This window comes from Pipistrellus kuhlii, unplaced genomic scaffold (genome assembly GCF_014108245.1).
Source record: "Pipistrellus kuhlii isolate mPipKuh1 unplaced genomic scaffold, mPipKuh1.p scaffold_m20_p_154, whole genome shotgun sequence".
In the NCBI taxonomy this organism is placed as follows: Eukaryota; Metazoa; Chordata; class Mammalia; order Chiroptera; family Vespertilionidae; genus Pipistrellus; species Pipistrellus kuhlii.
Window position 1 is genome coordinate 92,001 of NW_023425465.1, and position 22,083 is coordinate 114,083.

At 67.4% G+C, this 22,083-nt stretch overlaps 1 protein-coding gene across 1 annotated transcript in view; it reads left to right on the plus strand.

The window, feature by feature from the left end:
- The window catches only part of LOC118719714 (VPS10 domain-containing receptor SorCS2-like), a gene marked incomplete at its 3' end in the record, with an annotated part of 156,071 nt that overhangs the window by 70,825 nt on the left and 63,163 nt on the right, over positions 1-22,083 (plus strand). The window lies entirely within an intron of this gene.

A 22,083-nucleotide genomic window follows, 5' to 3' on the forward strand; every position in this document is an offset into this window, starting at 1 on the left:
TATGAAGGCAGCCCTCCTCTCTCTGCTAGAACATTCACTGATGTCGGGGACTGGCCAACGGCCCCAGCTGCTGTCCGCACATCGGGCCCGGCCGGGCGTGGCCGGCTCTGGTGGCCGCGCCGCTGTGCTGTGGTCTTCCTCCGTGGCCAGGGCGCCCGGCCGCCTCTGCGGCGAGCCAGTTTCTGCTGGAGCCTGGCCAGGGTGTAGGCCGGGCCTCCGTGGGCCGAGGGTGTGGGTTGAAAGTTCGCCTGGCCCACAGCTGTTTCGTCCCCGTGTCCTTTGTTGTTCTTCCCCTCCCTCGTGTTTAGGAAAGAGTTCCCGGGCCGGAGCGTCAGCGCCCGGCAGGCACACAGGTGTCCCGCCCGGGTCGTGTTTGTTCACGAGAATTCCAGAGCCAGGCTGCCCAACGGGGCCTGCCAGGGCCGGCCGGAGGGGCTGCCCGGGCCGCGGGAGCCCCCGTGGGGGGAGCCCCCGTGGGGGGAGCCCCTGGCACAGTGCCCGGCTCGGATTCCGGGCCCCGGTGCCCACGGAGCGCCCAGCTATGTGGGTCGGCGCCAGGCCGGAGGTGCGGCCGCCCTGTGGAGGAATGCGGACAGGGCTGGCCGGGCCTCCTCCCTGCCGGTTGGGAACATCGATGGGGAGCAGATTTCTGAGCGCCTCACCGCACGTCCCAGGATGGCGGTTCCTCTGGCCCGGAGGGGGCCGGCCTGGGCTCTCGGCTGTGGTGGCAGCTGGGGCTTCCCTGCCACCAGGGTGGCGCTGGAGCCGCGGGCGCCGTATCTAGGTGGGCCCGGGCAGGCGGGCGTCGGCTCATGTCACCAGGCTTTGTATGTGCCAGCCCTTTGTCCAGGGAGCCTCCTGAGGCTGTGGGTCTGCTGGGGTCCTCCGGGCACTGTGGGCACCGGCCCTGCTCTCTGGTGAGGAAGGTGATGCCAGGCAGCTGGTCCCTCACAGCCCAGCTCCATGGTGTTGCCAGGCTCCTGCCATGGATGCCATGATCCCCAGAGGCTGGGATATCTCCTCATCTATGTATACGTTTACCTATCCATCTATATACACGTATGTATTTCAGAGAGGAAGGGAGAGAGAGAGAGAGAGAGAGAGAGAGAGCGAGCGAGAGAGGGAGAGAAATATCAATGATGAGGGAGAATCATTGATCGGCTGCCTCTGCACACCTCCTCCTAGGGATTGAGCCCACAATCCAAGCATGTGCCCTGACCGGGGATTGAGCTGTGACCCCCGGGTTCATAGGTCAATGCTCAGTCACTGAGCCATGCCGGCCAGCTTCCTGTCTTTGCATCCCTCCGGCCTAGTGCCCACCATGGAATGCTGAATTTTGTCTTTTATTTTTAAAAAGCATATAGGAGCCTTTTCTTTCTGGACTTTTTTTTTTTTACTTTTTACTGGAATATTTCATGGGTACAGGAATGGGCACAAATTCTAAGTGTTCAGCTCAGCGTAGGCCCACAACCCAAGCAGGCACTGGATCCGCCGGAATAGCGCCAATTCCCAGCAGCCCGGCACCTCTAGTCACCCCAAGTCCCGCCCCTGCCCTTGCCCGGATCCCCACGTATTTGGTGTCTGGCTTCCCGGGTGCGGCAAGGAGCGGAGGGTCTGGCGCCTCCTTTTCCGTGGAACTGCACCGGGTGACGGGACCCGTGCATTCCCGCGCTTCCCTGCGCGGCGTGGGAGTCATTTCCGGTTGGGGCAGCAGGGACCCGCCCACGCCGGGAGCACCCGCATTCCTGTCTCCGCTGGGATTGTTCTAGGAGCAGAAACGGGGTCAGCTGCAGGGCACCGACACCCCAGGGCGGCCCTCGGCCTCTGCGAGCCCCCACCGCCCTCAGTGGCCATTGGCTTTATTTTCATATTCAGGGGCTTGGTGCACTGAATTTGTGCACGGGGGTGGGGTGGGGGTCCCTCAGCCTGGCCTGCATCCTCTTCAATCTGGGGTTCCTCTCACAATCCAGAACCACTGGCTCCTAAGCGCTCACCTGCCTGCCTGCCTGATGCCCCTAACTGCTCTCCTGGCTGTCTGATGCCCCTAATTGCTCCCCTGCAGGCCTGATGGCCCTAACTGCTCTCCCCTCTTGGCCTGATCCCCCTAACTGCCTATCTGCTCTTTCCCTCCTGACCTGACCCCCCCTAACTGCCCATCTGCTCTTCCCTCTTGTCCTGATCCCCATAACTGCCCATCTGCTCTCCCCACCTGTCCTGATCCCCCTAATTGCCCATCTGTTCTCCACTCCTGACCTGATCCCCCTAACTGCCCATCTGCTCTCCCTTCCTCTCCACCCTTTCAGACCCCAGCACAGGAGTGCTGAGAGCTCTTGGCCAAAGCCCCACCCTGTCCCGACGCCCCAGCCCTGGGCCAGGTGGCACAGCGGGCCTGCGTGCACCTCCACCGGGGGGGGCCGCCCCCGGGGGCAGCCTCATGTCCTGGTGGCGCAAGTCCCTGCCTCGGTCCCTGCCCACCAGCTCCTGTGCGCACCCAGCCTGCTGAGTGGTCGTGACTGGGACACCATTAGGACCTATTAGCTCATTCCCTCTTTATATAGATGGTGGTTTACAGCTTCGAGCATTTAAGGGACCCCTGTGCCACCTTGCCTCAGCAGTGCTGGGCCCCGCTTGCCTTGTGGTCCTGTCGCCTCCCTCCGTCCCAATCATCCATCCATCCGCACGTGGGTAGATTCCTGACGGCGGGAGCCGGCTGGAGACACGGTCCCTCTTCCCGCCTCCGAGGGACCAGGACAACCTCACCTCACCCCGGGCTCCTGTCACTGGGGGAGCAGTGATGGCGACACAGCTCTGCGTCTGCCCCGAGGCCAGGGGCCTTCACGCCGGCTGGCGTTCTGGGGGACCCCAGCACCGGCTGCGTCCAGGCAGCCTGGGGCGGGGCACTCACACTGCTGCCCAGCGTTCTGGGCGGCGCCACGTGGGGCAGAACGTGTGTCTGTGGGTGGCACCCCGAGGGCCTGCTGGGCCCCGGTCTGCATGTGCTAAGCAGATACCCCCAAAGGTTTTGCTAGTGTGTGGCCCCAGGGGCTGTCACCCACAGCGTCCCCCCAGGTTGCGCTGGTCTCAGCCCTGCAGAACATGCCGGACACGCGTGACCGGTGTCCGTCTGCCACGCACAGTGGAACCCCTGGCGGCGTTGGCTGTGCTTCCACAAGCTCCGTCTAAGGACGTTACCGGAAGGGCCTTCCTGGGCACCGTGGTGGAGGCGGGGGAGGAGGCTGGGGGGGACCCCGGTCTGGAGCTGGTGGGGGGGCGGGCAGGAGGCGGCAGCTGCTGAGAGCTCGGGTGCCCGCGGGGCGGGGCGGTGCTCCCTGGGCACAGCGGGGACTCTGGTTCCAGCCCCGCCCAGCGGGCTCGGCTGTGCTCGGTGCTGGGAATGTCTGCCCACGGCCACTGCCCGCTCCAGGCTCCCTCCTCTCACCTCCCCTGGTGGCATCCTGTCCCCTGCCCAGCACCCCTGCCCTCAGGGCCGCGTGGGGCCCAGGCTGGGTTCACGCCACTCATTCCACACGTTTGCGTGGCCCCGGGAGAGCTGGGGGCTCAGCGAGGGAGGACGTTCCTGTGGGGGACATAGCGGGAACGTGTGCGTGTTAGTGACTGATGTCTGGAAATGCGCCCTCCGGAGTACAGGGCAGCGGGAGGAGGGGCTGGGCACTGGGAGGCGGGCGCTGGGAGCTGGGCAGTGGGCGCTGGGAGGTGGGAGGTGGGAGGTGGGCGCTGGGAGCTGGGTGTTGGGTGCTGGGAGCTGGGAGATGGGAGGTGGGAGGTGGGTGCTGGGTGCTGGGAGCTGGGAGCTGGGAGTTGGGAGCTGGGAGCTGGGAGCTGGGCGCCGGGAGCGGGGTGGTGGGTGCTCGGAGCTGGGCGCTGGGAGCTGGGAGCTGGGAGCTGGGAGCTGGGCGCTGGGCGCCGGGAGCTGGGAGGTGGGAGGTGGGAGATGGGAGGTGGGAGGTGGGTGGTGGGTGCTGGGAGCTGGGAGCTGGGCCCTGGGAGTGGGGTGGTGGGAGCTGGGAGCTGGGCGCCGGGAGCGGGGTGGTGGGTGCTGGGAGCTGGGCGCTGGGAGCTGGGCGCTGGGAGCTGGGAGCTGGGCACTGGGAGCTGGGAGCTGGGAGCTGGGCACTGGGAGCTGGGAGCTGGGAGCTGGGCGCTGGGCGCCGGGAGCTGGGTGGCCTCCGCAGTCCCTCTGGGCAGGTGCCATGAGCACAGCGCTTGGTGAAGTGGGTTCGCAGGGGGAGCCCAGGAGGGCACATGGCAGGGCCAGGGCCCCGGGTGGACAAGTGCTGCCCTTGGCGCAGAGCCCGGGAGGAGGGGGTGCAGCAGCTGTGGAGTGAGGCGGGCTGTCCCCTGAGCCGCCCAGTCCCCTGGAGGAGTCACTGCTGCTTCTGAGGAGGGGGGCGTGGGATTTACCCACATCAGTGCGGCCTGGCAGGGGGCACCCGGTGAGGGGCTGGCAGGGGGCACCCGGTGAGGGGCCTGGGGGAGGGCACCCGGTGAGGGGCTGGCAGGGGGCATCCGGTGAGGGGCCTGGGGGAGGGCACCCGGTGAGGGGCCTGGCAGGGGGCATCTGGTGAGGGGCCTGGGGGAGGGCACCCGGTGAGGGGCCTGGGGGAGGGCACCCGGTGAGGGGCCTGGGGGAGGGCACCCGGTGAGGGGCCTGGCAGAGGGCACCCGGTGAGGGGCCTGGCAGGGGGCACCCGGTGAGGGGCCTGGCAGGGGGCACCCGGTGAGGGGCCTGGCGGAGGGTACCCGGTGAGGGGCCTGGGGGAGGGCACCCAGTGAGGGGCTGGCAGGGGGTACCCGGTGAGGGGCCTGGGGGAGGGCACCCGGTGAGGGGCGTGGCGGGGGGCACCCGGTGAGGGGCTGTCAGGGGGCACCCGGTGAGGGGCTGGCAGGGGGCACCCGGTGAGGGCCGCCCAAGGCCAGGGCCAGGGAGCCCCAGGAGGCTGGGCCTGGGCCCTCAGCCAGGCCTGGGTCCGCAGCACAGGGGCTGAGGGTGGCCGGGCGGAGGGCAGGGCGTGGAGGCCGCAGCACGAGGTGAGGTGCCAGGGAGCTGTGTGGGAGGCCTGACTCATGCCAGCAGGTGGAGCGCGTGGGCGGGCGGGCATAGTTCAGGGGCAGGATTGGGCGGGGGATTCCTGAGCCGGGCGGGTGGGGGTGCTGGCAGCCGCGCAGCATCTGCCCAGCGGGAGGCCGGGGGGCCGGCCTTCCCACCCGGCCCCATGGCGCCTCGGTGGTGTCCACCCTCCTCCCTTCTCCTTCCCTCCCGCTGAGCCCAAGCCTCAGGGCGATGGGAACAGGCTGTGAGGTGACACCCTCAGGCCCCGGGCCACGGCCCTCGCTCCCGCTGCACCCGGCGCCCACGGGGACCCGCTGGCTGGAGGTCCACGTGAGGGCTCGGTTTCCCCTCTGCGATGGGGAAGGCCCTGCCCACTCCGCAGCCGGAGGCCAGAGCCCGGGCGCAGGGCACAGCCTGTCCTTCCTGAGGGGCTGCTCCGCTCCAGCCCTGCTGCCCTCACCCCACCGCTCCCTGTGCTGTGTGACTGCGTCCACTGTCCCTCTCCACGGGGCCCTGAGTCACTGGGCCGGGCCCGGGCCAGGGGACCTCGCCTGCTTCCTGCTCCCAAACAAGGCCCAGCCCAGGGCCGGGGTCAGCACCCCGAGCTTTCAGGGGCACGGCCCCTCCACCACGGCCTCAGGGTCCTGGCACCGCGGCCTTGACCTTAAACGCTGCCTGTGGCGCAGATCACCCCGAGGTGAGAGGCCCCTTCGTGGGCAACATCTGGGGTCAGGGGTCAGGGGTCAGGGGTCAGGGGAGGCACCTGTGTCCCCGCCGCTGGACGCTGTCTGTGAAGCTCTGGGCAGGCGGCCAGTCCCGAGCGGAGCACGGCTGTGAGCTCAGGGCCAGGGGTCGGGGGCTTCGGAAGGCAGACCCGGCTCCTCCTCCCAACAGCCCAGCCCCCCGGGAGGCGCGGAGCCTCGCAGCCGCCGTGGCCCCAGCTCCTGGCCCATCTCATCACCGGGTCAGACGGAGCCCGGCGGGAGGGGAGGGACCGAGAACAGCGGGGCCGGCGAGGCTGTGTGTGTGGTCACAGGTGTGGGGCTGTGAGGGCCAGGCGTGGGCACACACGCCTCCGGCATCTGGGACCGTCCCTCCTGATCTCGGGGCGCCAACCTTGTTGGAGGGCCCCCGTGTGCCCGTGGGGCCGCGTCCTGAGCCCCAGGTCCCTCCCCGCACCTCTGAGAGCTGGGGCTTCCCGGTGGGCAGTGCAGGCGTGCCATCCGGCCATCAACGTAACCGGCCCCGCTGCCCGCCCACCGGGAGGCCGCCTGGGACAGCACAGTGCCAGCGGCACCGCGCCCCAGCCCGGCGTCTCCGCCCGGGGCCCGGGAGCCGCGGTGTGTGGGCGGCGAGAGGGGAAAGGGGGCCCTCAGCGCACGTGCCCGGTGTGTGGGCTCCGCGCAGATGGGGTGGGTGTTGCCCTGTGTGAGCTGCTGTAGGGGCGGTGCCGGAGGGAAGGAGCCAGGCAGAACCCCGGTCCCGGGATGAGTGCAGGAGGCGGGAGTGAAACCACAGATAACCATGGTGTGGAATGGGAAAGGAGAGGGCATGGTGGGTGTGGGGTGGGGTCAGGCATGGGCGTGTGGGTGAGACCAGAGCGGGAGCTGGCCGGGACAGCAGTGGGGTGGGGTGGGGGCAGGGAGAGCATCAGTAAGTGCCCAGGCCGCTGTAAGGACGGGTGGAGGTGACAGTGAGGGGCTGAGGGGCAGCGGGGGTGTGGCCTGGCCCTGGGTCCGTGTGAGGCAGAGCCACGGGAGGTGCTGCCGGTGGAGGGTCAGGAGGAGGAATGCGGGAGGAGGAATGCGGGAGGAGGCGGACGGGCCAGGTGTTGGGCCTGAGAGGGAGGCAGCGGGCGGGCTGCCCGGGCGGGCGGGCGGGCGGGCGGGCAGACCTGCTGGGCTGCTGTTGTGCCATCAGTGAGAGCAGGTGCCTGGTCCCGATCCAGGATGTGGCTCTGAGGATGGGAAAGCACATGGAGGACGGCCATCGCCCTGGTGGCCTGAGAGGACAGGGCAGGGGCGGCGGGAGCCAGGCGTGCATGGTGGGGTGGCCGGGCGGAGGGGCGGAGCGGGGGAGGGGAAGGCCAGGCCAGGCTGGTGCCCTCTGAGGCTGAGACCGTCCTGGGCCTCTCTCCCCGTGGCCAGGGTGGCCTGGCATCCATGAGGGTCCTTGGCGTGTGGACACATCACCTCCTCTCCGCCTGCCTCTCCCAGCGGGTGACCCCCGTGTGTCTGCGTCATGTCCCCTTTAAGAAGGACAGGGTCCCATGGGATGGGGGCCCGCCCTGCTCTAGGGTGACCTCTCTTGGCCGAGCACCTGCCACCACCCCCCTCCCTGTCAGGCTGCATTCCGGTCCCGGGGCCGGGCATCAGGTGTGAACTGGGGGCACGTGTGGCCTGTCCCCGCCGTCCTCACCGGGGGTCTGTGAACGTGGAGGGGTGCCAGGGAGGCCGTGGGGCTGGTGCGATGCACTTGGGGTGCAGGCTATTTCCCGGGGGGGCCAGCTCGGTTGGCAGGCCCCCTCCTCCGGCAGGCACCGAGGGGCTCCGGTCTGAGAGCGGCTGACGCCCCCGGGCCACGCCACAGCCTGGTCCGCACGCCCGGGGCCACACGCGTGGGGAGCTGCCTCTCGCCAGCTCAACTGCTACTCAGGCCGCCCGCCCGCCGCCACCCGCAGGCCCTGGAGGGTGCCCGTGCCCGGCCCGGCCCAGGCGCCCACGTGTCCTTCCGTCACAGGCTCCGGACGGGAGCTCGCTCGGCGGGGGGCGCCGTGGCAGGAACACCGCGACCGGAAACACTTCCGTCTCCGGAAACAGTGTCACGGCCGTGGCCGGGCCAGACAGAGGCCGCTGCTGCGCAGACGTGTCTGGATTGTGGACGGGAGGGAGCCATCACAGACCCGGGAGCCCCCATGGTGCCCTCCGCACACACTGGGGTGCTCCACGCGCCCTGTGTACGTGGTCCCCACATCTGCCGCGGCCACGATCGGGACCCGGGGCCGTGTGCCTTCAGCTCCTCACCGGCCGGCGGGTGTGGCCGGGCGCCCTCGCTCGGAGCCCTGCCTATGGGTGCCCCTGCCTGAGTGCCCTCGGGGAAGGGCCCCTTCAGAGGGACCTGTGTGTCTGTGACAGCAGGAGTCCCGGCCAGTCCCTGGGCAAGGCAGGGCGCCGAGCCCTGCAAGCCTGGCACAGCCGTGCCCAGGGCGCCCCAGCCTGTGCCGGCCAGGCGGCTAGAATGATTGGCTTCAAGTGTTCATGGGGAGAGTTTCTCTCTCCCCCTCCTGCCTCCCTCCCCTTCCGCCCCCCTCCCTCCCCCGCCCCCCTCCAGACCCTGGCGTTAGCCCCGTAGAATCCAGACTGGCCAGGGTGCAGATGTCTGTTTTGCCACCAGCTTTGGGGTGACCCGGGGTACGGTGCCCCGTCTCCTGTAAGATGCGGGGGGGGGGGGGTAATTCCCACTTGGCAGGTTGCTGTGACCCAAGTTTTGCTTCGATAGGCGATGCAGACAGTGTTCAGCCAATACTGGGCGCTGTCGTCGATTCATTGGCTCATTGATCGAGTCGCTAAGCTTAGTAGTCCTGTGGGTGGGCTGGCCACCTTAGGCCCCTGGAGCCTTCCCCACATACCCCCCCCCCCCCGCCCCTTCCCAGCTGGGCCTGGAGCCTCCCCCATGTCTCCCCCCCCCCCGCCCCTTCCCAGCTGGGCCTGGAGCCTCCCCCATGTCCTCCCCCCTGCCCTTTTCTCCCCCATCCCCTGCCCCTTTCCAGCTGGGCCTGGAGCCAAGCTTCTCAGAGGTGGGTTCCGAGTTGGCTCCAGCCGCGGCTGGAGAATCGCTCTGGTTTTCCAGGAATCCCCCGGCTCCCAGCCTCAGCCAGACGCTCAGCCACACCCAGGGTCCCGGGGAGCCCCCCTCCCGCAGAGGGGCAGCCCTGAGGAAGGCACAGGGGCCAGGTGGGGAGGGGCGGGAACACGGAAACATCTGGAAATTCTTGATCCTTGAAATTAGTTTAGCAAATACCATTACTCCCCCTCCTTCCACTCGCACAGCCGGAGAGGGGCCCAGGGCGGGGCCCAGGGCGGGGCGGGGCTTCTCGGGGAGAGAGGCCCCGGGGAGGCTGGGCGGGGCCTCAGTGCCTGACCTCAGACCCAGACCGGGCTGCCCTCCCTGGGCCTCAGCTTCCTCGTCCTGGGGCCATTTGGTGGGAGTGTCTTTTCTGGCCCCCGAGGGCCCGCGGTGACCCTGGTGGACGGCGTCCCGCTGATGGCTGCGCTCCCTGCAGGGCAGACCCTGGAGAACCGGGAGGCGCCACCTGCCTGCTCCCCTGTCCTCCCCACCCGCCCGGAGCCCTGGCTCAGCAGCGCTCAGCCTCTGGACCGTCTTCAGGCAAAACCCGCTCCTGCTCACGCTTGTTCTGGCCACCGGCCCCGCGCACCCAGGCCCTGCCCCACACTCAGGCACCACCTGGAGGCCCTCCCCACAGCTGTGAGCTCTGTGCTGGAGGATCCCACCTGTGGCGGCCCCGTCCACAACATGTGTGCCCCAGGCCCCGGGGACCTCCCGCCTGTGTCCAGCATCTGGAGGGGCCTGGCACACAGGAGGTGCTCATCAGCCAAGGGTGAGTGAATGAGGGAGTGAATGAGTGAGTGAGTGAATGAGTGAGTGAATGAGTGAATGAGAGAGTGAGTGAATGAATGAGTGAATGAGTGAGTGAATGAGTGAGTGAGGGAGTGAGTGAATGAGTGAGTGAGTGAGTGAATGAGTGAGTGAGTGAATGAGTGAATGAGTGAGTGAGTGAATGAGTGAGTGAGTGAGTGAATGAATGAGTGAGTGAATGAGTGAGTGAGTGAATGAGTGAGGGAATGAGGAAATGAGTGATTGAGTGAATGAGTGAGTGAGGGAATGAGGAAATGAGTGATTGAATGATTGGATGATGGAATGAAGAAATGAAGGTGAGGGAATAAGTGAGTGAATGAATGAAGTGGGGCAGGGCCCAGACCTAGGACTTCAGCAGAAGAGGCAGCCGGGCCTGGTCGGTGGGAGGCCCACCACAAACCAGCTGGGAGCCCTGACCCCATCACTGCCGGAGCCGTGCCTCAGTTTCCCCATTCCAGAGAGGGAAGTGGTTTCCAGGAGGAGCCAGGAGGCACTGGGAGCTTGGCCTCTGTCACCCAGGCGTGGGAGCCCCTGCCCGCCTGGGTCCCCGCCTCACCTCTCAGAGCCCGGCCTGGGTCCCCGCAAGTGCAAGGACACAGCCAGGCCCGGGGCGCGGCCCAGCCTCGCGGGGCGGGGAGGCCCTCAGCCAGGGAGCCACGTGTCCCAGCGCACAGCCAGCTGACAGGTGTGGGCCTGGGCTGTGTGTGTGCTGGGGGAGGATTCCTGGAGCCGGGTGTGGGGGTGGGATGAGGGGAGTGGGGAGAAGGAGACTCCCCGCTGGGAGTGTGCCAGACGCATTTCCCTTTTGTGTCCGCCTGGCTGGCTCCGCTCGGTGGCCTCCGGGGAGAGACCAGGGCGAGCGGAGGGACGGTGCTGAGCTCCGGATTTGCCTGACGCGTTTGCGGCTGCGGGCCTGCATCCGGTCCCGTCCGCCTGCAGCCACGGCCCAGAGCCGGGACGGGACCCCCAGCCAGTGCCTCCCGAGGGAGACCGCAGGCTCCCCAGGCCGCGGTGACCAGAGGGCTCATTTGTCCTTTAAGCCGTCCGGCCCGAGAGCCGCTGCCCACCGGCCCTCCCCGCGGGGGGGGACCCGGCGCGGCCCCGGGGGGTGGGCCCGGCCCCCATCAGCCTGGTGAGGGTGCAAACCGCCGCCGGCTGGCCAGGCGAGGGCTGGCCGCAGGGCCGGGCGCCGCTCCGAGCTGCTCACAGTGGGCAGCGGCGGTGCTTCCTCTGAGGCTCCGGGGGCCAGAGCGCAGACCAGGGTCTGCCTCCAAAGCCAACAGGAGGGGCCCGGCCGCGGAGGGGGCGCAGCCACCCCCGGCCCAGCCTCCAGCCCGCCCACGCGGTGGGAAGGCTCTGCCCTGGGGAGCCACACGTGACCACGCGGCCGAACCCAGCCGGCTCCAGCCAACAATGCAGAATGAAGAACCATGGGCAGGGGGCACAGGCCGACGCCGTGGGGTGGTGTGGTGTGGGGAGTGTGGTTGTGGGGCTGTGGGTTGGGGATGTGGTGTTGTGGGCGATGTGGTGTGGGGAATGTGGTGTGGGGCTGTGGTGTGGGGCTGTGGTGTGGGGCTGTGGTGTGGGGCTGTGGTGGGTGGGGGCTGTGGTGTGGGGCTGTGGGTGTGGGCTGTGGTGTGGGGGTGTGGGTGTGGGGCTGTGGTGTGGGGCTGTGGTGTGGGGCTGTGGCTGTGGGGCTGTGGTGTGGGGCTGTGGTGTGGGGCTGTGGCTGTGGTGTGGGGCTGTGGCTGTGGTGTGGGGCTGTGGGGTGGGGCTGTGGTGTGGGGCTGTGGTGTGGGTGTGTGGGCTGTGGTGTGGGGGCTGTGGTGTGGGGCTGTGGTGTGGGTGTGTGGCTGTGGTGTGGGGGTGGTGTGTGTGGGGCTGTGGCTGTGGTGTGGGGCTGTGGTGTGGGGCTGTGGTGTGGGGCTGTGGTGTGGGGGCTGTGGCTGTGGTGTGGGGCTGTGGCGTGAGGCTGTGGTGTGGGGCTGTGGTGTGGGGCTGTGGTGTGGGGCTGTGGTGTGTGGCTGTGGTGTGGGGCTGTGGTGTGGGGCTGTGGCTGTGGTGTGGGGCTGTGGTGTGGGGCTGTGGCTGTGGTGTGGGGCTGTGGCTGTGGTGTGGGGCTGTGGCTGTGGTGTGGGGCTGTGGTGTGGGGGCTGTGGTGTGGGGGCTGTGGTGTGGGGCTGTGGTGTGGGGCTGTGGTGTGTGGCTGTGGTGTGGGGCTGTGGTGTGGGGCTGTGGTGTGGGGCTGTGGTGTGTGGCTGTGGTGTGGGGCTGTGGTGTGGGTGTGTGTGGTGTGGCTGTGGTGTGGGGCTTGTGGGTGGGGTGGCTGTGGTGTGGGGCTGTGGTGTGGGGCTGTGGTGTGGGGCTGTGGTGTGGGGGTGTGGTGTGGGGGCTGTGGTGTGGGGCTGTGGTGTGGGGCTGTGGTGTGGGGCTGTGGGGGTGGGGCTGGGGCTGTGGTGTGGGGCTGTGGCTGTGGTGTGGGGCTGTGGTGTGGGGCTGTGGTGTGGGGCTGTGGCTGTGGTGTGGGGCTGTGTGGTGGGGCTGTGGCTGTGGGTGTGGTGGCTGTGGTGTGGGGCTGTGGTGTGGGGGCTGTGGCGGTGGGTGTGGGGCTGTGGCTGTGGTGTGGGGCTGTGGCTGTGGTGTGGGGGCTGTGGGTGGTTGTGGGCTGTGGTGTGGGGCTGTGGTGTGGGTGGGGCTGGTGGCTGTGGTGTGGGGGCTGTGGTGTGGGGCTGTGGTGTGGGCTGTGTGTGGGCGTGGTGTGGGGGCTGTGGTGTGGGGCTGTGGTGGTGGCTGGGTGGTGTGGGGCTGTGGGGTGTGGGGCTGTGCTGTGGGGCTGTGGTGTGGGGCTGTGGCTGTGGTGTGGGGCTGTGGTGTGGGGCTGTGGTGTGGGGGCTGTGGTGTGGGGCTGTGGTGTGGGGCTGTGGTGTGGGGCTGTGGTGTGGGGCTGTGGTGTGGGGTGTGGTGTGGGGCTGTGGTGTGGGGCTGTGGCTGTGGGGCTGTGGCTGTGGTGTGGGGGCTGTGGTGTGGGGCTGTGGTGTGGGGGCTGGGGCTGTGGTGTGGGGCTGTGGTGTGGGGGCTGTGGTGTGGGGCTGTGGTGTGGGGCTGTGGTGTGGGGCTGTGGTGTGGGGCTGTGGTGTGGGGCTGTGGCTGTGGTGTGGGGCTGTGGTGTGGGGCTGTGGGGTGGGGCTGTGGTGTGGGGCTGTGGTGTGGGCTGTGGGGTGTGGTGTGGGGCTGTGGTGTGGGGGCTGTGGTGTGGGGGCTGTGGTGTGGGGCGGTGGTGTGGGGGCTGTGGTGTGGGGGCTGTGGTGTGGGGGGCGGTGGTGTGGGGGCTGTGGTGTGGGGGCTGTGGTGTGGGGGCTGTGGTGTGGGGCTGTGGCTGTGGTGTGGGGCTGTGGTGTGGGTGTGGCTGGGGTGTGGGGGCTGTGGTGTGGGGCTGTGGTGTGGGGCTGTGGTGTGGGGGCTGTGGTGTGGTGTGGGGGCTGTGGTGTGTGGCTGTGGTGTGGGGCTGTGGTGTGGTGTGGCTGTGGTGTGGGGCTGTGGTTGGGGCTGTGGTGTGTGTGGGTGTGGTGTGGGGCTGTGGTGTGGGGCTGTGGCTGTGGTGTGGGGCTGTGGTGTGGGGCTGTGGTGTGGGGGCTGTGGTGTGGGGGTGTGGTGTGGGGGCTGTGGTGTGGGGGCTGTGGCTGTGGTGTGGGGCTGTGGTGTGGGGCTGTGGCTGTGGTGTGGGGCTGTGGTGTGGGGTGGGGTGTGTGTGGTGGGGGGCTGTGGCTGTGGTGTGGGGCTGGGGTGTGGGGGCTGGGGGTGTGGGGTGGGGCTGTGGTGTGGGGCTGTGGTGTGGGGGCTGTGGTGTGGGGCTGTGGTGTGTGGCTGTGGTGTGGGGGGCTGTGGTGTGGGGCTGTGGTGTGGTGTGGGGCTGTGGTGTGGGGGCTGTGGTGTGGGGCGGTGGTGTGGGGCTGTGGTGTGGGGGGGGGGCTTGTGGTGTGGGGGGGGCTGTGGCTGTGGTGTGGGGCTGTGGTGTGGGGCTGGGGCTGTGGTGTGGGGCTGTGGTGTGGGGCTGTGGTGTGGGGGCTGTGGTGTGGGGGCTGTGGTGTGGGGGCTGTGGTGTGGGGCTGTGGTGTGGGGGCTGTGGTGTGGGGGCTGGGGTGTGGGGCTGTGGTGTGGGGCTGGGGCTGTGGTGTGGGGCTGTGGCTGTGGTGTGGGGCTGTGGTGTGGGATGTGGTGTGTGGGGGGATGTGGTGTGGGGCTGTGGTGTGGGGCTGTGGCTGTGGTGTGGGGGTGTGGCTGTGGTGTGGGGCTGTGGTGTGGGGGCTGTGGTGTGGGGCTGTGGTGTGGGGCTGTGGTGTGGGGCTGTGGTGTGGGGCTGTGGTGTGGGGCTGTGGTGTGGGGCTGTGGCTGTGGTGTGGGGCTGTGGTGTGGGGCTGTGGCTGTGGTGTGGGGCTGTGGTGTGGGGCTGTGGTGTGGGGCTGTGGTGTGGGGTGGGGTGTGGTGTGGGGGCTGTGGGGTGGGGCTGTGGTGTGGGGCTGTGGCTGTGTGTGGGGTGTGGTGTGGGGTGTGGTGTGGGGCTGTGGTGTGGGGGCTGTGGTGTGGGGCTGTGGTGTGGGGCTGTGGTGTGGGGCTGTGGCTGTGGTGTGGGGCTGTGGTGTGGGGCTGTGGCTGTGGTGTGGGGCTGTGGTGTGGGGGCTGTGGTGTGGGGCTGTGGTGGGGGCTGTGGCTGTGGTGTGGGGGCTGTGGTGTGGGGCTGTGGTGTGGGGCTGTGGCTGTGGTGTGGGGCTGTGGTGTGGGGGCTGTGGCTGTGGTGTGGGGCTGTGGTGTGGGGCTGTGGTGTGGTGTGGGGCTGTGGGGTGGGGCTGTGGTGTGGGGGCTGTGGTGTGGGGCTGTGGTGTGGGGCTGTGTGTGTGGGGCTGTGGTGTGGGGCTGTGGTGTGGGGCTGTGGCTGTGGTGTGGGGCTGTGGCTGTGGTGTGGGGCTGTGGTGTGGGGCTGTGGTGTGGGGCTGTGGCTGTGGTGTGGGGCTGTGGTGTGGGGCTGTGGCTGTGGTGTGGGGCTGTGGTGTGGGGGCTGTGGTGTGGGGCTGGTGGGTGTGGTGTGGGGCTGTGGTGTGGGGGTGTGTGGCTGTGGTGTGGGGCTGTGGGTGTGGGGTGGGGCTGTGGTGTGGGGCTGTGGCTGTGGTGTGGGGCTGTGGTGTGGGGCTGTGGTGTGGGGCTGTGGTGTGGGGGCTGTGGTGTGGGGGCGGGGTGGGGGGGCTGTGGTGTGGGGCTGTGGTGTGGGGCTGTGGCTGTGGTGTGGGGCTGTGGCTGTGGGGCTGTGGTGTGGGTGTTGGGGCTGTGGGCTGTGGTGTGGGGCTGTGGTGTGGGGGCTGTGGTGTGGGGCTGTGGCTGGGGTGTGGGGCTGTGGTGTGGGGCTGTGGTGTGGGGCTGTGGTGTGGGGCTGTGGCTGTGGTGTGGGGCTGTGGTGTGGGGCTGGGGCTGTGGTGTGGGGCTGTGGCTGTGGTGTGGGGCTGTGGCTGTGGTGTGGGGCTGTGGTGTGGGGCTGTGGTGTGGGGCTGTGGTGTGGGGCTGTGGTGTGGGGCTGTGGCTGTGGTGTGGGGCTGTGGTGTGGGGCTGTGGTGTGGGGCTGTGGCTGTGGTGGGGGCTGTGGTGTGGGGCTGTGGTGTGGGGCTGTGGTGTGGGGGCTGTGGCTGTGGTGTGGGGCTGTGGCTGTGGTGTGGGGCTGTGGTGTGGGGGCTGTGGTGTGGGGGCTGTGGTGTGGGGGCTGTGGTGTGGGGCTGTGGCTGTGGTGTGGGGGCTGTGGTGTGGGGCTGTGGCTGTGGTGTGGGGCTGTGGTGTGGGGGCTGTGGTGTGGGGCTGGGGCTGTGGTGTGGGGCTGTGGCTGTGGTGTGGGGGCTGTGGTGTGGGGCTGTGGCTGTGGTGTGGGGCTGTGGTGTGGGGCTGTGGTGTGGGGGCTGTGGTGTGGGGCTGTGCTGTGGGGCTGTGCTGTGGGGCTGTGGCTGTGGTGTGGGGCTGTGGCTGTGGTGTGGGGCTGTGGTGTGGGGGCTGTGGTGTGGGGCTGTGGTGTGGGGGCTGTGGTGTGGGGCTGTGGTGTGGGGCTGTGGCTGTGGTGTGGGGCTGTGGCTTGTGTGTGGGGCTGTGGTGTGGGGCTTGTGGTGGGGGCTGTGGCTGTGGTGTGGGGCTGTGGTGTGGGGCTGTGGTGTGGGGCTGTGCTGTGGTGTGGGGCTGTGGTGTGGGGCTGTGTTGTGGGGCCGTGGCTGTGGTGTTGGTGCTGTGGCAGCCAGCACTGAGTCCCTGCAGGGCAGTGCCCTATGGATCGGAGGTAGACCTGGGCGCCATGTTCTGCCCACACCCAGCTGTGTGTTCTTCGGCAGCTCTCCCATTTCCTCTGGGCCTCAGTTTCCTCATCCATTAAATGGGAGCAGCAGCATTCGCCCAGAGCATCGTTGAGGTGAAGCTGGGCCCCAGGAATGAAGGTTCGCCTCTCAACACTCCCACCAAGCCCGGACCTGAGTGCTCCCCGCTCCCCTGGGGCACGAGCCATTGCCCCAAGGCCGCTGGCTCCGCACGTCCACCGGGCGGGTATGGAGGACCAGGGCACTCAGCCACCTCAGTGTGCACAGGGCCCGGCCAGGAGGGAGGGCCTGGCCTCTGTCAGCCTGGTGCGCGGCCAGGCTCTTGCACACACAGCCCTTTGCACTTCACCTCAGCTGCCCTACTGCATCTGAGCTTCCTGACACCCCGGAGGAGTTCCGGACCAGGGGAGACTGAGGCCCGGAGCGGGGGTGCTTTATACAGGTCACAGGTCACCAGAATCAGGCCATCACGAAGTTCAGAACATTGATATTTGATTGCCAGACCGCTGTCATAGCAGCTGGCACATAACATCCTCTGTATCTGTGGCTCCCTTTACCATTCTTCAGCATGTTATACCAGCACCACCATCATCATCATTGACATCATCACCACCATTACCATCACCACCACCACCACCATCACCACCACCACCATCACCACCACCACCACCAACACCAACACCATCACTACCATGACCACCAACACCACCACCATCACCACCACCACCATCACCACCACCACCATCATCACCACCATCAGGACCGCCATTATCACCATCACCATCACCATCATCATACTAGTATCATCATCACCATCACCATGATCATTGCCATAGCAGTCTCCATTTAAGGAGCACTCACTGTGCTGTCTTTCAGCAAATCCCCCATTTAATACTCACAAAGAAGCCCTTTGATGTGTGACTGTGAGACAGCTGGCATAGCAGCTGGCACATAACATACGCAGTAGCTATTGGAACATAGCAGGTCCTCAGGATCTGTGGCTTCCTTTACCATTCTCCAGCATGTTATTCCAACACCACCGGCACTGCCACCATCATTCCCATCCCCATCACTGCTATATCATCATCCCCATGAGCACCATCAGCACCACCATCATCCCCATCTCCATCCCCACTATATCATCATCCCATCATCACCATCAGCACTATCATCCCCATCATCACCACCAGCACCACTCACATCATCATCACCAGCATTGCCACCATCATCCCCATCATCCCCATCACCACCATCATCCCCATCCCCATCCCCATCCCCACTATATCATCATCCCCGTCATCACCATCACCATTATATCATCATCCCCATCAGCACTATTATCCCCATCATCACCACCAGCACCACTCACATCATCATCACCAGCATTGCCACCATCATCCCCATCATCCCCATCACCACCATCATCCCCATCAGCACCATCAGCACCATTCATGTCGTCATCACCATCAGCACCACTCCCGTCATCATCACCAGCCTGGCCATCATCATCCCCACAGGATGCATTTGGAGTACATTCTGTTCCATGGTGTCCTCTCCATCTCACAGACGAGGACAGTGGGGGCAGAGAAGGCCGCGCTGCTTAGCGGTGGGACTGGGTCTGAGCGGAGAGCCTGTGGCCTTGACCATGGCCGGCTTCCCCTGCCTTTGCCCAGCTTATCTCTTCCGGTTCATCACTCATCAGCCCGCTCTCTGCTCACTCCCAGCCTCCACCCCAGCCAGGCGCTGGGCTGAGCACTGGCTCCGGCTCTCGCGTGGTCCCCGGAGGGGCTGGCAGGGCGGCCGGGGCGGCTGGAGGCAGCCTGGATCCCGAGCATCTTGGAGCTTCTGTGGGTGGTGGGTGGCGGGTGTGGGTGGCGGGCTGGAGGGGGTTGTGTGAGATGGGGAGGGGGGAGGAAGCTGGCAGGCGATGCCTGAAGCTGCCGAGCCTTGGGACTGGTGTCACCACACCACGGCCAGGACAAGGGGAGGGCCAGGCCCTACATCAGCGAAGGGTCCGTCCCCAGCAAAGAGCTCTTGGAGGAGGGCGACCTTGAGCTGACCTTGAACGTGTGGAGTGTGGGGTGGTGGGAGGTGGGACCTGAGGCTGGAGAGAAGAGCACAGCCAGGGGAGGGGTTGGGTTTGTCCCCGAGCCGTGCAGGGCTCGGAGGCGTCCTGAGCGCCCTCCCTGGTTGTCCACGCCGCCACCCCCCGGGGCCCAGAGGCCCAGGAAGGCCGCCCTGTGCCTGCGGGTTTCCTGTCCTAGGTGCCTGCCGGCGGGCAGAGCAGTGTGGGGAGGGGAGGGGCGGAGTCCCGGACTCAGAGGGGCCCGCCCAGGCTCCGGGCCTGGTAGGTGCAGGTCAGCTCTGAGGTCACGCAGACAAGTGTGGACGGAGAAGGAGTTGCAACTCCCCCGAGTGTTCCAGAAGGTTCTTGGTGAAGAACCTTCCATCGCAGGAAGGGAGGGAGGAGACAGAGCAGTGGGGCCCTCTGGGTGCCCGCATCACTGCGCACCTGTGCACCCTCAGGTCCCAAACCCCCCCTCCCCTCTGGGATGGCAGAGAACTCTCTCCTCCTGGTGCTCCGAGGAGGGGCCTGACTCCCGGAGAAGTGAGAGGCCTGCTCAGGCTGCCCCGGGGGGCGGGGGGAGGAGGAGTGGGGGGAGCACCACCTGGGTCAGCCTCAAGGCGCCCCCCACCTTCCCACCACACCCCAGCCCCCAGGAACTGGGACTTTCTGAAAAGCTGCCCTCCTCCCTGTCCTCCCGCCCCCTCAGGGCGCTGAGCCAGGCCACTCAGCGTGCAGGCTGTAAAATTAGCAACTCCGCTTTGCTTGTCAGGAAACCCATTGAGGGGAAAATGTGTTTTCAAGGGGTTCGTTTTTTCTTGCAAACCAGCGGGAGGGAAACGCAGGGCAAGGCCGGCTGCAGGCAGCGGGACGCGCTCTAAATTTGTAACAGGGATTCATTATTCACGGGCGCCTCTGAAAAGGCCAGGGCCACAGAGAGGAAGTGGGCGTGAGTGGAAGGGCTGTGGCTGGAGCGGGGGCTTCCATGGAGCCGGGGGAAGGGAGAGGACCCGCTGGTCTGGGCGCGCGTGGGGAGCAGGGGGGGTGCGCCCCATCCTGTTCCCCACGGTGAACACGGCCCCACTCTGCAGGAGGCAGGGGCCGCTTCTCCAGGCAGGGCTGGCTCTGAGCCCCAGGGCCCAGGGCCCGCTCAGCTGTTTGTGCAGCCCCCTGCACATAGTAGGGCGGCACAGTAAAACCCAGTGGGGGCTCTTACTGTGAGAATGTGACCTAATAACTTATCCTTCGCAGTGATGCTGCGGGCGGACATGGCGCTCTGCAGGAGAGGACCCTGAGGGTCAGCGTGGTGAGGAGGGCAGTGGCACCACATGGCTGTGCTCTGCCCTCCCTGCCAAGTGTGCCCGCCCCGCACCAGGGACGGCAGCGGGCTCCTCTGCACCCGGGCCCCAGCCCTCCCTGACGGTCTGTTGGCTTTGCCTGGAGACGGAGGGCCCTGCAGGCGCAGGGACGCCCCTTCCTCGTGCTCTCTCTGAAAGCACGGCCGGCCTGGGGCGCCCTCCCCCGCCGGGACACCGTTCGGATTCTCGGGGAAACGGTGCACCTGCGCAGGGCGAGGACCTTCCTCGTTCCCGCTGTGATGTCATTTGAGGGACCGCCCCCCCCCCCCCCATCCCAGGAGCGAGGCGTGGGCCCAGCGCCCGGCGGTGTCCGAGGGGCTGGGCTGGAGCTCTGGGTGGGTGGGCAGGGGCCGGGCATTGGCCCCGGGCGCTGAGTGGGGCCTGGATCCGCCCGCACGGGGCTGCCGGCGTGGCCGGGGCTGCGGCTCTCCCAGGTCGCAGGGAGCACCCCGGAAGTGAGCGGTGGCCTCCAGGCTGTGTCTGGCCCTCAGGGCCTGTGTGCTCACCAAAGCAGGGAACCTGTGAGGCTAGACCCGAGCCGCTTACCGGGAAGGAAGTTCTGGGGCGGCCGCAGCCGGGCCTCACGGGCCTCGGAGCACCATGCCCGCGAGCACGGCCGTCTGAGTGACTGTCCTCCCCGAAAGTCCCAATTCCTGGGGGCTGGGGTGTGGTGGGGAAGAGGAGGCTGTGGCCCTGGCGGCCCCGGGGCTGACGGTTCTGAGCTGGGCAGCCATCTCTGTGCTCTGTGGGATCCTCTGTGAATGCGAGAGAGTCACTGGAAGAGGACAGGGGGGGTTCGGGCAGGAACCAAACACTAAAACCGCTCACTAAGGGGGTCGCCGCGGCCCGATCGGCCGTCCGGGGGCCGCCGCCGGGCAGCCTGTGTGTCCCCTCCTGTCCTGGCCCCACGGAAACCCCGTCCCTCCCCGGGGTGCCCGCTCTCAGCCTGCCTCGGCCGGGACGGCTTAGGACAGGAGGCAGGAGGTGCAGAATGGAGGGACCGGCCGAAGGCCGCGCGGCCGGAAGTGGGAGAGCTGGATTTAAAGCCACGTCTGGTGACCCGTCACCGGGCGTGGCCGTCGTGCTGCCGGGGGGAGGGGGGCAGCCTGCACCCCACGCGCCCCCACTGCCCGCCCCACGCCCCGTCGGCCTGGGCGTCCGGGGGAAGGCAGTGCCGGACCCTCAGGGCGCAGGGCCTCTTTCCATGCTCTGCTTCACTCTCTCAAAGAACCAGCGTCTCCTTTTTCTCCGGGCGCCTGCTGGACAGATTCCGCCCGAGAGCCTGTTCCCAAAGGAAACGGCTGACAGAGGCCCTGCCAGTGCGGGCGCCGGCTCTGGCTCCCCTGCCTCTCTTTGGGTGAGCCCAGCTCGTCCGAGCCAGCGGGGCTCCGATAAGATACACGGAAAGCCAGAGCCGGTGTGGCTCAGTGGATAGAGCGTCGGCGTGAGGACTGAAAGGTCCCAGGTTCGATTCCGGTCAAGGGCGTGTACCTTGGTTGCGGGCACATCCCCAGTAGGGGGTGTGCAGGAGGCAACTGGTGGATATTTCTCTCTCATCGATGTTTCTAACTCTCTGTCCCTCTCCCTTCCTCAATAAGATATATTAAAAAAATAAAAAAGAACACACGGAACAGCAGCCGTCTTCGCCGTCCCCTCAGGAGCCCCGAACGGGAGGTCCTGACCCTGGAGAGGGACAGGCCACACTCCCACGGGAGGCCCGCACGTGTGCCTGCCACCCTGAGCTCCTGGCCTATTGGACGGAAGCGTAGGAACAGTCACAGAGCTTCTGGGGACAAACGGTGACACCTCCTAGAAACACAGACGTGGCAGTGACCGGGAGAGCCGGACGTGACGTCCCAGTGCCCGGGCCCTCGGCTCAGCGCTTCTCGTCCACGTGGCCTCGCTGGCGGCAGAGCGGCCGACACGGAGACGCACTCAGGACCTGCTGGGCGCTGGCTCCTCCGGCCGGTGTCAGCGCCTCCCATCGTTGTAATAACCCCCGGCACATTCATCTTCTCACCGGGCGCCGCGCAGAGCGGGAACCGCTGCATCGCCCACCGGCTGTGCGCCCAGGATGTGACGTGCCGCCGGCCCCGGCTCCCAGGCCCAGGCTGCTCCCTGCCGCGCCGTCTCAAGTGGCTCAACTCACAATGTGCGAGCTCTCAGAGGCGTCTGCTATTGTTTAGCTGTCAGGTGGGATCCTCGAGCCCGAGAAGTGTGTCCTGCCCACGTCTGCCGCCTTCGGCTTCCCGCCCGGACAGCGGAGCGTGTGACGTGGTTACGGTGCCGGGGGGCGGGGAGGTCGTGCAGAGGGACCAGGAGAGGGAGGGCCGCAGCTCCTGCAGTGGTCCCTGCCATTGGTTTCGCTGTGGAGGCGGTCTGGACAGCATTCCTTGACTTTAGCAAGCTCTCACCCTGTTCAGGCCGGAGCAGGACGCCCGGAGGTGGGCTGGTCGTGTAGCTTCCGTGTCGCGGGCCAGGGGCCAGAGCACCGGCCGCAAGCTGCCGCTGGCGTCCGAGGCTGGGCCTGCCAGCTGCACGGCCAGCAAGCCCAGGCCAGGCTGAGCTGCGCCCCTGGCTGCGGTGGGGAGGGGC